This window comes from Oncorhynchus mykiss, chromosome 9, assembly GCF_057628025.1.
Source record: "Oncorhynchus mykiss isolate SJ-2025 chromosome 9, ASM5762802v1, whole genome shotgun sequence".
NCBI classification, from domain to species: Eukaryota; Metazoa; Chordata; class Actinopteri; order Salmoniformes; family Salmonidae; genus Oncorhynchus; species Oncorhynchus mykiss.
Window position 1 is genome coordinate 37,797,399 of NC_143030.1, and position 21,027 is coordinate 37,818,425.

The following is a 21,027-nucleotide window of genomic DNA, read 5'->3' on the forward strand; positions in this document are numbered from 1 at the left end:
CACACAACACACAACACAACACACACACACAACACAACACACAACACACCACACACACAACACACCACACACAACACACCACACACACACAACACACCATACACAACACAACGTACACCACACACACCACACACCACACACACAACACACAAAACACAACAACACACACAACACCACACACAACACAAAGTACACCACACACACCACACACCACACAAACACACACACACCAACAACACCCACCACACAACACACCACACAAACACACACCACACAACACAACACACAACACACAACACACCACACACAACACAACGTACACCACAAACACCACACACACAACACTCCACACACAACACACCACCCACACATCACACACAGCACACACACCACACACACACCAACAACACTCCACACACAACACACAACCCACACAACACACACACAAAACCACACCACACACACCACACACTTCACACACACCACACAACACACACCACACACATCACACACACACACAACACACACCACAACACACCACACACACAAACACACAACACACCACACAAACACACACACACCACACACAAACAACACTCCACACACAACACACCACCCACACAACACACACAACACACCACACACACAACACACACCACACACATCACACACACCACACACCACACACACACACACCACCACAACACACACCACAACACACCACACACACACACACCACACACCACACACACCACACACACACACACACACACACAACACACACAACACACCACACACACCACAAACACTCACCACAACACACACCACAACACACACCACACACAACACACCACAAAAACACACAACACACAACACAACACACACACCACACACACACAACACAACACACAACACACCACACACACACAACACACCACACACAAACAACACTCCACACACAACACACCACCCACACAACACACACAACACACCACACACACAACACACACCACACACACAACACACAACACACAACAACACACACAACACCACACAACACAACACCACACCACACACACAACACACCACACACAACACACCACAGAAACACACACACACCAACAACACTCCACACACAACACACCACCCACACAACACACACAACACACCACACCACACACATCACACACACACACACACACACACAACACAAACAACACACCACCCACACAACACACACAACACACCACACACACCACACACATCACACACCACACACACCACAACACACACCACACAACACACCACACACACAACACACACACAACACACCACACACAACACACCACACACACAGCACACCACACACAACACAACACACACACACACACACCACACACACACACCACAACACCCACCACACACCACAACACACTCCACACAAACACACACCACACAACACAACACACACACAACACAACACACAACACACCACAAACACAACACACCACACACACAACACACCGCACACAACACACCACACACACACAACACAACGTACACCACACACACCACACACCACACACACACAACACACAACACACAACAACACACACAAAACACACAAAACATACACACACCACACAAACACAACACACAAAACACACACACCACAACACACACCACACACAACACAACACACACACACACAACACACAACAACACACCACACAACACACAACACACACAACACACCACACAACAACACACCACACCACACAACACACAACACACACACAACACACACTCACACAACACAGCACACAACACACACCAAACCAAACCACACAACACACACCACACAACACACCAAACAACACACCACACACCACACACCAAACCACACAACACACCACACACACACAACACACCACACACAAACAACACTCCACACACAACACACCACCCACACAACACACACAACACACCACACACACAACACACACACAACACACCACACACAACACACCACACACACAGCACACCACACACAACACAACACACACACACACACACACCACACACACACACCACAACACCCACACACACCACAACACACTCCACACAAACACACACCACACAACACAACACACACACAACACAACACACAACACACCACAAACACAACACACCACACACACAACACACCGCACACAACACACCACACACACACAACACAACGTACACCACACACACCACACACCACACACACACAACACACAACACACAACAACACACACAAAACACACAAAACATACACACACCACACAAACACAACACACAAAACACACACACCACAACACACACCACACACAACACACCACACACACACACAACACACAACAACACACCACACAACACACAACACACACAACACACCACACAACAACACACCACACCACACAACACACAACACACACACAACACACACTCACACAACACAGCACACAACACACACCAAACCAAACCACACAACACACACCACACAACACACCAAACAACACACCACACACCACACACCAAACCACACAACACACCACACACACACAACACACCACACACAAACAACACTCCACACACAACACACCACCCACACAACACACACAACACACCACACACACAACACACACCACACACACAACACACAACACACAACAACACACACAACACCACACAACACAACACCACACCACACACACAACACACCACACGCAACACACCACAGAAACACACACACACCAACAACACTCCACACACAACACACCACCCACACAACACACACAACACACCACACCACACACATCACACACACCACACACAACACACACCCACACACACACACAAACACACAACACAAACAAACACACCACACACAAACAACACTCCACACACAACACACCACCCACACAACACACACAACACACCACACACACAATACACACCACACACATCACACACCACAAACACCACAAGACACATCACACAACACAACACACACCACACACATCACACAACAAACACACAACACACCACACACACAACACACACACAACACACCACACACACAACACACCACACACACAACACACCACACACAACAAGACACACACACACAAACCACACACAACACACCACCCAAGCAACACACCACACCACACACACACACCACACACACCACAACACACACAACACAACACAAACCACACACATCACACACCACACACACAACACAACACAGAACATGCCACACACACAACACACCACACACACAACACACCACACACAACACACCACACACACACCACACACAAAACACCACCCACACAACACACCACACACACCACACACATCACACACACCACACACACACCACAACACCCACCACACACCACAACACACACCACACCACACAAACACACACCACAACACACACACAACACAACACACAACACACCACACACACAACACACCACACACACAACACACCACACACAACACACCACACACACACAACACACCACACACCACAATGTAAACCACACACACCACACACCACACAGACAACACACAACAACACACACAACACCACACACAACACAACGTACACCACACACACCACACACCACACAAACACACACACACACACCAACAACACTCCACACACAACACACCACCCACACGAACCACACAACACACCACACACAACACACCACACACACAGCACACCACACACAACACACCACACACAACACAACACACCACACACACACCACACAACACAACACACACAACACACCACACCACACACATCACACACACCACACACAACACACAACACAACACACACACACAACACAACACACAACACACCACACACACAACACACCACACACAACACACCACACACACACAACACACCATACACAACACAACGTACACCACACACACCACACACCACACACACAACACACAAAACACAACAACACACACAACACCACACACAACACAAAGTACACCACACACACCACACACCACACAAACACACACACACCAACAACACCCACCACACAACACACCACACAAACACACACCACACAACACAACACACAACACACAACACACCACACACAACACAACGTACACCACAAACACCACACACACAACACTCCACACACAACACACCACCCACACATCACACACAGCACACACACCACACACACACCAACAACACTCCACACACAACACACAACCCACACAACACACACACAAAACCACACCACACACACCACACACTTCACACACACCACACAACACACACCACACACATCACACACACACACAACACACACCACAACACACCACACACACAAACACACAACACACCACACAAACACACACACACCACACACAAACAACACTCCACACACAACACACCACCCACACAACACACACAACACACCACACACACAACACACACCACACACATCACACACACCACACACCACACACACACACACCACCACAACACACACCACAACACACCACACACACACACACCACACACCACACACACCACACACACACACACACACACACACACACACAACACACACAACACACCACACACACCACAAACACTCACCACAACACACACCACAACACACACCACACACAACACACCACAAAAACACACAACACACAACACAACACACACACCACACACACACAACACAACACACAACACACCACACACACACAACACACCACACACAAACAACACTCCACACACAACACACCACCCACACAACACACACAACACACCACACACACAACACACACCACACACACAACACACAACACACAACAACACACACAACACCACACAACACAACACCACACCACACACACAACACACCACACACAACACACCACAGAAACACACACACACCAACAACACTCCACACACAACACACCACCCACACAACACACACAACACACCACACCACACACATCACACACACACACACACACACACAACACAAACAACACACCACCCACACAACACACACAACACACCACACACACCACACACATCACACACCACACACACCACAACACACACCACACAACACACCACACACACAACACACACACAACACACCACACACAACACACCACACACACAGCACACCACACACAACACAACACACACACACACACACCACACACACACACCACAACACCCACCACACACCACAACACACTCCACACAAACACACACCACACAACACAACACACACACAACACAACACACAACACACCACAAACACAACACACCACACACACAACACACCGCACACAACACACCACACACACACAACACAACGTACACCACACACACCACACACCACACACACACAACACACAACACACAACAACACACACAAAACACACAAAACATACACACACCACACAAACACAACACACAAAACACACACACCACAACACACACCACACACAACACACCACACACACACACAACACACAACAACACACCACACAACACACAACACACACAACACACCACACAACAACACACCACACCACACAACACACAACACACACACAACACACACTCACACAACACAGCACACAACACACACCAAACCAAACCACACAACACACACCACACAACACACCAAACAACACACCACACACCACACACCAAACCACACAACACACCACACACACACAACACACCACACACAAACAACACTCCACACACAACACACCACCCACACAACACACACAACACACCACACACACAACACACACACAACACACCACACACAACACACCACACACACAGCACACCACACACAACACAACACACACACACACACACACCACACACACACACCACAACACCCACACACACCACAACACACTCCACACAAACACACACCACACAACACAACACACACACAACACAACACACAACACACCACAAACACAACACACCACACACACAACACACCGCACACAACACACCACACACACACAACACAACGTACACCACACACACCACACACCACACACACACAACACACAACACACAACAACACACACAAAACACACAAAACATACACACACCACACAAACACAACACACAAAACACACACACCACAACACACACCACACACAACACACCACACACACACACAACACACAACAACACACCACACAACACACAACACACACAACACACCACACAACAACACACCACACCACACAACACACAACACACACACAACACACACTCACACAACACAGCACACAACACACACCAAACCAAACCACACAACACACACCACACAACACACCAAACAACACACCACACACCACACACCAAACCACACAACACACCACACACACACAACACACCACACACAAACAACACTCCACACACAACACACCACCCACACAACACACACAACACACCACACACACAACACACACCACACACACAACACACAACACACAACAACACACACAACACCACACAACACAACACCACACCACACACACAACACACCACACGCAACACACCACAGAAACACACACACACCAACAACACTCCACACACAACACACCACCCACACAACACACACAACACACCACACCACACACATCACACACACCACACACAACACACACATCACACACACACACACACAACACAAACAACACACCACCCACACAACACACACAACACACCACACACACCACAACACACACCACACAACACACCACACACACAACACACACACAACACACCACACACAACACACCACACACACAGCACACCACACACAACACAACACACACACACACACACACACCACACACACACACCACAACACCCACCACACACCACAACACACTCCACACAAACACACACCACACAACACAACACACACACAACACAACACACAACACACCACAAACACAACACACCACACACACAACACACCGCACACAACACACCACACACACACAACACAACGTACACCACACACACCACACACCACACACACACAACACACAACACACAACAACACACACAAAACACACAAAACATACACACACCACACAAACACAACACACAAAACACACACACCACAACACACACCACACACAACACACCACACACACACACAACACACAACAACACACCACACAACACACAACACACACAACACACCACACAACAACACACCACACCACACAACACACAACACACACACAACACACACTCACACAACACAGCACACAACACACACCAAACCAAACCACACAACACACACCACACAACACACCAAACAACACACCACACACCACACACCAAACCACACAACACACCACACACACACAACACACCACACACAAACAACACTCCACACACAACACACCACCCACACAACACACACAACACACCACACACACAACACACACCACACACACAACACACAACACACAACAACACACACAACACCACACAACACAACACCACACCACACACACAACACACCACACGCAACACACCACAGAAACACACACACACCAACAACACTCCACACACAACACACCACCCACACAACACACACAACACACCACACCACACACATCACACACACCACACACAACACACACATCACACACAACACAAACAACACACCACCCACACAACACACACAACACACCACACACACCACACACATCACACACCACACACACCACAACACACACCACACAACACACTCAACACACAACACACACACAACACACCACACACAACACACCACACACACAGCACACCACACACAACACACCACACACACACACACACCACACACACAACACACCACACACACCACACACATCACACACACCACACACACACACCACAACACCCACCACACACCACAACACACTCCACACAAACACACACCACACAACACAACACACACACAACACACCACACACACAACACACCACACACACAACACACCACACACAACACACCACACACACACAACACAACGTACACCACACACACCACACACCACACACACACAACACACAACACACAACAACACACACAAAACACACAAAACATACACACACCACACAAACACAACACACAAAACACACACACCACAACACACACCACACACAACACACCACACACACACACAACACACAACAACACACCACACAACACACACAACACACCACACAACACACCAAACAACACACCACACACCACACACCAAACCACACAACACAACACAACACACACCACAACACCACACAACACACCACACAACACAACACACCACACAACAACACACCACACCACACAACACACAACACACAACACACACACAACACAACACACCACACACCAAAAACCACACCACACAACACAACAACACAACACAACCCCACACCACACACACACCACACACACAATACACCACAACACACACCACACACAACAAACCACACACACACACACACACACAACACACAACACATCACACAACACACACAACACACCATAACACAAAACACACCAAACAACACAACACACAACACAACACCACACAACACACCACACAACAACACACCACACCACACAACACACAACACACACACACAACACAACACACACACACACACAACACAGCAAACAACACACACCAAACCAAACCACACAACACACCACACACCAAACATCACACCACACACCACACAACACAACACACAACACAACACACCACACACCAAAAACGACACCACACAACACAACAACACAACACAACCCCACACCACACACACCATACACACATAACACACACACAACACACCACACACACACAACACACCACACACCACACACCCCACACCACACCACACAAACACACAAACAACACACACACCACACACACACACAACACACACCACCACACAACAACACACCACACAACAACATACCAAACCACACACCACAACACCACACAACACACAACACACTAAACAACACACCACACAACACACCACACACCACACACCACAACACAACACACAACACACAACACACAACACAACACAACAACACAACAACACACCACACCACACAACACACAACACCACACACACCAAACACAACAGCACACACACACCAAACACAACACACACACACACACAACACACCACACACAACACACCGCACACACACACAACACACAACAACACACCACACAACACACACAACACACCATAACACAAAACACACCAAACCACACAACACAACACACACCACACAACACACAACACAACACAACACACCACACAACAACACACCACACCACACAACACACAACACACACTCACACAACACAGCACACAACACACACCAAACCAAACCACACAACACACACCACACAACACACCAAACAACACACCACAACACACAACACAACACACCACACACCAAAAACCACACCACACAACACAAAAACACAACACAACCCCACACCACACACACACCACACACACACAACCCACACACAATACACCACAACACACACCACACACAACAAACCACACACACACACACACAACACACACACCACACAAACAACACACACGCACAACACACACAACACACACCACCACACAACAACACACCACACAACACAACACACCAAACCACACACCACAACATAACACACAACACACAACACACAACACAACAACACAACAACACAACAACACAACAACACACCACACCACACAACACACAACACCACACACACACCAAACACAACAGCACACACACACCAAACACAACACACACACAACACACCACACACAACACACCACACACAACACACACAACACCACACACACACACAACACAACACACACAAAACAACACACCACACACCACACACACAAACACACAACACAAACACACAACACAAACACACAACACCACACACCACACACAACACCACACACACCACAACACACAACACACCAGACACACACCCTAACACACACACACCACAACACACAACACACCAGACACAACACAACAGACACCACACACAACACCACACACACCACAACACACCACCACACCACAACACCACACACACACACAACACACACCACACATACACACACACACACAACACCACCACAACACACACCACCACACACAACACACGACACACAACACACCAAAACAACACAACACCACAACACACACAACAAAACACACACCACACACACACAACACAAAACACACCAAACCACACAACACAACACACACCACAACACCACACAACACACCACACAACAACACACCACACCACACAACACACATATACAACACAGCACACAACAAACACCAAACCGAACCACACAACACAGACCACACAACACACCAAACAACACACCACACACCACACAACACAACACACAACACAACACACCACACACCAAAAACCACACCACACAACACAACAACACAACACAACCCCACACCACACACACCACACACACAACACACACACAACACACCACACACCACACACCCCACACCACACCACACAAACACACACACAACACACACACCACACACACAACACACACACACAACACACACAACACACACCACCACACAACAACACACCACACAACACAACACAAACACATCACACACAACACACACACACACACACAACACACCAAACCACACACCACAAAACCACACAACACACTAAACAACACACCACACAACACACCACACACCACACACCACAACATAACACACAACACACAACACAACAACACACAACACAACAACACAACAACACACCACACCACACAACACACAACACCACACACACACCAAACACAACACCACACACACACCAAACACAACACACAACACACCACACACAACACACACAACACCACACACACACACAACACACACAAAACACCACACCACACACCACACACACAAACACACAACACAAACACACCACACACAACACACCACACACAACACCAAACACCACACACAACACAACACACAACACACCAGACACACACCCTAACACACACACACCACAACACACAACACACCAGACAAAACACAACAGACACCACACACAACACCACACACACCACAACACACCACACACCACACAACAACACAACACACAACACACAACACACAACAACACAACACAACAACACACCACAACACACACCAAACACAACACACACAACACACACACACACAACACACACACAACACAACACACAACACACAACACACACACACAACACAACACACACACACACACCACAGCACACAACACACACCAAACCACACAACACACACCACACAACACACCAAACAACACACCACACACCACACAACACAACACAACAACACAACACACCACACACCAAAAACCACACCACACAACACAACAACACAACACAACCCCACACCACACACACCACACACACACACACACAACACACAACAACACACCACACATCACACAACACACAAAACACACCATAACACAAAACACACCAAACCACACAACACAACACACACCACATCACCACACAACACACCACACAACAACACACCACACCACACAACACACAACACACACACACAACACAACACACACACACACACAACACAGCACACACCAAACCAAACCACACAACACACACCACACAACACACCAAACAACACACCACACACCACACAACACAACACACAACACAACACACCACACACCAAAAACCACACCACACAACACAACAACACAACACAACCCCACACCACACACACCACACACACACAACACACACACAACACACCACACACCACACACCCCACACCACACCACACAAACACACACACAACACACACACCACACACACAACACACACCACCACACAACAACACACCACACAACACACACCACACTAAACAACACACCACACACCACACCACACACCACACACCACAACATAACACACAACACACAACACACAACACAACAACACAACAACACAACAACACACCACACCACACAACACACAACACCACACACACACCAAACACAACACCACACACACACCAAACACAACACACACACACACACAACACACCACACACAACACACCACACACAACACACACAACACCACACACACACACAACACAACACACACAAAACACCACACCACACACCACACCACACACACAAACACACAACACAAACACACAACACAAACACACAACACCACACACCACACACAACACCACACACACCACAACACACAACACACCAGACACACACCCTAACACACACACACCACAACACACAACACCACACACAACACACACCACACACACACACACACACACACAACACCACCACAACACACACCACCACACACAACACACGACACACAACACACCACAACAACACAACACCACAACACACACAACAAGACACACACCACACACACACACACACCACACACACACACCACACACACACAACACACAACAACACATCAAACATCACACACAACACAAAACACACCAAACCACACAACACAACACACACCACAACACCACACAACAAACCACACAACAACACACCACACCACACAACACACATATACAAGACAGCACACAACACACACCAAACCGAACCACACAACACACAACACACCAAACAACACACCACACACCACACTACACAACACACACCAATAACCACACCACACAACACAACAACACAACACAACCCCACACCACACACACCACACACACACAACACACACACAACACACCACACACACAACACACCCCACACCACACACCCCACACCACACCACACAAACACACACACAACACACACACAACACACACCACCACACAACAACACACCACACAACACAAACACACCACACACAACACACACACACACACAACACACCAAACCACAACACCACACAACACACTAAACATCACACCACACACCACACACCACAACATAACACACAACACACCACACAACAACACAACAACACACCACACCACATAACACACAACACCACACACACACCAAACACAACACCACACACACCAAACACAACACCACACACAACACACACAACACCACACACACACACAACACAACACACACAAAACACCACACCACACACCACACACACAAACACACAACACAAACACACACAAAACACACAACACCACACACCACACACAACACAACACACAACACACCAGACACACACCCTAACACACACACACCACAACACACAACACACCAGACACAACACAACAGACACACAACACACCACACACACAACACACCACACACAAAACACCACACCACACACCACACACACAAACACACAACACAAACACACACAAAACACACAACACCACACACCACACACAACACAACACACAACACACCAGACACACACCCTAACACACACACACCACAACACACAACACACCAGACACAACACAACAGACACACAACACACCACACACACAACACACCACACACAACAAGACACACACACACAAACCACACACAACACACCACCCAAACAACACACCACACACACATCACACACACCACACATACACCACAACACCCACCACAACACACACCACACACAACACACCACACAAACACACACCACACAACACAACACACACACACAACGCAACACACAACACACCACACACACAACACACCACACACAACACACCACACACACATAACACACCACACACAACACAACGTACACCACACACACCACACACCACACACACAACACACAAAACACAACAACACACACAACACCACACACAACACAAAGTACACCACACACACCACACACCACACAAACACACACACACCAACAACACCCACCACACAACACACCACACAAACACACACCACACAACACAACACACAACACACAACACACCACACACAACACAACGTACACCACAAACACCACACACACAACACTCCACACACAACACACCACCCACACATCACACACAGCACACACACCACACACACACCAACAACACTCCACACACAACACACAACCCACACAACACACACACAAAACCACACCACACACACCACACACATCACACACACCACACAACACACACCACACACATCACACACACACACAACACACACCACAACACACCACACACACAAACACACAACACACCACACAAACACACACACACCACACACAAACAACACTCCACACACAACACACCACCCACACAACACACACAACACACCACACACACAACACACACCACACACATCACACACACCACACACCACACACACACACACCACCACAACACACACCACAACACACCACACACACACACACCACACACCACACACACCACACACACACACACACACACACAACACACACAACACACCACACACACCACAAACACTCACCACAACACACACCACAACACACACCACACACAACACACCACACAAACACACAACACACAACACAACACACACACCACACACACAACACACAACACACCACACACACACAACACACCACACACAAACAACACTCCACACACAACACACCACCCACACAACACACACAACACACCACACACACAACACACACCACACACACAACACACAACACACAACAACACACACAACACCACACAACACAACACCACACCACACACACAACACACCACACACAACACACCACAGAAACACACACACACCAACAACACTCCACACACAACACACCACCCACACAACACACACAACACACCACACCACACACATCACACACACCACACACAACACACACATCACACACACACACACACACACACACAACACAAACAACACACCACCCACACAACACACACATCACACACACACACACACACACACACAACACAAACAACACACCACCCACACAACACACCACACACACCACACACATCACACACCACACACACCACAACACACACCACACAACACACCACACACACAACACACACACAACACACCACACACAACACACCACACACACAGCACACCACACACAACACACCACACACACACACACCACACACACAACACACCACACACACCACACACATCACACACACCACACACACACACCACAACACCCACCACACACCACAACACACTCCACACAAACACACACCACACAACACAACACACACAAAACACAACACACAACACACCACACACACAACACACCACACACACAACGCACCGCACACAACACACCACACACACACAACACAACGTACACCACACACACCACACACCACACACACACAACAACACACCACACCACACAACACACAACACACACACAACACACACTCACACAACACAGCACACAACACACACCAAACCAAACCACACAACACACATCACACAACACACCAAACAACACACCACACACCACACACCAAACCACACAACACACCACACACACACAACACACCACACACAAACAACACTCCACACACAACACACCACCCACACAACACACACAACACACCACACACACAACACACACCACACACACAACACACAACACACAACAACACACACAACACCACACAACACAACACCACACCACACACACAACACACCACACACAACACACCACAGAAACACACACACACCAACAACACTCCACACACAACACACCACCCACACAACACACACAACACACCACACCACACACATCACACACACCACACACAACACACACATCACACACACACACACACACACAACACAAACAACACACCACCCACACAACACACACAACACACCACACACACCACACACATCACACACCACACACACCACAACACACATCACACAACACACCACACACACAACACACACACAACACACCACACAACACACCACACACACAGCACACCACACACAACACACCACACACACACACACACCACACACACACAACACACCACACACACCACACACATCACACACACCACACACACACACCACAACACCCACCACACACCACAACACACTCCACACAAACACACACCACACAACACAACACACACACAACACAACACATAACACACCACACACACAACACACCACACACACAACACACCACACACAACACACCACACACACACAACACAACGTACACCACACACACCACACACCACACACACACAACACACAACACACAACAACACACACAAAACACACAAAACATACACACACCACACAAACACAACACACAAAACACACACACCACAACACACACCACACACAACACACCACACACACACACAACACACAACAACACACCACACAACACACACAACACACCACACAACACACAACACACACACAACACACACTCACACAACACAGCACACAACACACACCAAACCAAACCACACAACACACACCACACAACACACCAAACAACACACCACACACCACACACCAAACCACACAACACAACACACACCACACCACCACACAACACACCACACAACACAACACACCACACAACAACACACCACACCACACAACACACAACACAACACACAACACAACACACCACACACCAAAAACGACACCACACAACACAACAACACAACACAACCCCACACCACACACACCACACACACACAATACACCACAACACACACCACACACAACAAACCACACACACACACACACACAACACACAACACATCACACAACACACACAACACACCATAACACAAAACACACCAAACAACACAACACACACCACAACACCACACAACACACCACACAACAACACACCACACCACACAACACACAACACACACACACAACACAACACACACACACACACAACACAGCACACAACACACACCAAACCAAACCACACAACACACACCACACCAAACATCACACCACACACCACACAACACAACACACAACACAACACACCACACACCAAAAACGACACCACACAACACAACAACACAACACAACCCCACACCACACACACCATACACACATAACACACACACAACACACCACACACACACAACACACCACACACCACACACCCCACACCACACCACACAAACACACACACAACACACACACCACACACACACACAACACGCACCACCACACAACAACACACCACACAACAACACACCAAACCACACACCACAACACCACACAACACACAACACAACACAACAACACAACAACACACCACACCACACAACACACAACACCACACACACCAAACACAACAGCACACACACACCAAACACAACACACCACACACAACACACCACACACACACACAACACACAACAACACACCACACAACACACACAACACACCATAACACAAAACACACCAAACCACACAACACAACACACACCACACAACACACAACACAACACAACACACCATCAAACAACACACCACACCACACAACACACAACACACACTCACACAACACAGCACACAACACACACCAAACCAAACCACACAACACACACCACACAACACACCAAACAACACACCACAACACACAACACAACACACCACACACCAAAAACCACACCACACAACACAACAACACAACACAACCCCACACCACACACACACCACACACACACAACCCACACACAATACACCACAACACACACCACACACAACAAACCACACACACACACACACAACACACACACCACACAAACAACACACACACACAACACACACAACACACACCACCACACAACAACACACCACACAACACAACACACCAAACCACACACCACAACACACACACAACACGCACCACCACACAACAACACACCACACAACAACACACCAAACCACACACCACAACACCACACAACACACAACACAACACAACAACACAACAACACACCACACCACACAACACACAACACCACACACACACCAAACACAACAGCACAAACACACCAAACACAACACACACACAACACACCACACACAACACACCACACACAACACACACAACACCACACACACACACAACACAACACACACAAAACAACACACCACACACCACACACACAAACACACAACACAAACACATAACACAAACACACAACACCACACACCACACACAACACCACACACACCACAACACACAACACACCAGACACACACCCTAACACACACACACCACAACACACAACACACCAGACACAACACAACAGACACCACACACAACACCACACACACCACAACACACCACCACACCACAACACCACACACACACACAACACACACCACACACACACACACACACACACAACACCACCACAACACACACCACCACACACAACACACGACACACAACACACCAAAACAACACAACACCACAACACACACAACAAAACACACACCACACACACACACACACCACACACACACACCACACACACACAACACACAACAACACACCACACATCACACAACACACACAACACAAAACACACCAAACCACACAACACAACACACACCACAACACCACACAACACACCACACAACAACACACCACACCACACAACACACATATACAACACAGCACACAACAAACACCAAACCGAACCACACAACACAGACCACACAACACACCAAACAACACACCACACACCACACAACACAGCACACAACACAACACACCACACACCAAAAACCACACCACACAACACAACAACACAACACAACCCCACACCACACACACCACACACACAACACACACACAACACACCACACACCACACACCCCACACCACACCACACAAACACACACACAACACACACACCACACACACAACACACACACACAACACACACAACACACACCACCACACAACAACACACCACACAACACAACACAAACACATCACACACAACACACACACACACACACACAACACCAAACCACACACCACAACACCACACAACACACTAAACAACACACCACACAACACACCACACACCACACACCACAACATAACACACAACACACAACACAACAACACACAACACAACAACACAACAACACACCACACCACACAACACACAACACCACACACACACCAAACACAACACCACACACACACCAAACACAACACACAACACACCACACACAACACACACAACACCACACACACACACAACACACACAAAACACCACACCACACACCACACACACAAACACACAACACAAACACACCACACACAACACACCACACACAACACCACACACCACACACAACACAACACACAACACACCAGACACACACCCTAACACACACACACCACAACACACAACACACCAGACAAAACACAACAGACACCACACACAACACCACACACACCACAACACACCACACACCACACAACAACACAACACACAACACACAACACACAACACACAACACACAACAACACAACACAACAACACACCACAACACACACCAAAGACAACACACACAACACACACAAACACCACACACACACAACACAACACACAACACACAACACACACACACATCACAACACACACACACAACACAGCACACAACACACACCAAACCACACAACACACACCACACAACACACCAAACAACACACCACACACCACACAACACAACACAAACACACAACACCACACACCAAAAACCACACCACACAACACAACAACACAACACAACCCCACACCACACACACACACACACAACACACAACAACACACCACACATCACACAACACACAAAACACACCATAACACAAAACACACCAAACCACACAACACAACACACACCACATCACCACACAACACACCACACAACAACACACCACACCACACAACACACAACACACACACACAACACAACACACACACACAACACAGCACACACCAAACCAAACCACACAACACACACAACACAACACACAACACAACACACCACACACCAAAAACCACACCACACAACACAACAACACAACACAACCCCACACCACACACACCACACACACACAACACACACACAACACACCACACACCACACACCCCACACCACACCACACAAACACACACACAACACACACACCACACACACAACACACACCACCACACAACAACACACCACACAACACACAACACACTAAACAACACACCACACACCACACCACACACCACACACCACAACATAACACACAACACACAACACACAACACAACAACACAACAACACAACAACACACCACACCACACAACACACAACACCACACACACACCAAACACAACACCACACACACACCAAACACAACACACACACACACACAACACACCACACACAACACACCACACACAACACACACAACACCACACACACACACAACACAACACACACAAAACACCACACCACACACCACACCACACACACAAACACACAACACAAACACACAACACAAACACACAACACCACACACCACACACAACACCACACACACCACAACACACAACACACCAGACACACACCCTAACACACACACACCACAACACACAACACCACACACACCACAACACACCACCACACCACAACACCACACACAACACACACCACACACACACACACACACACACAACACCACCACAACACACACC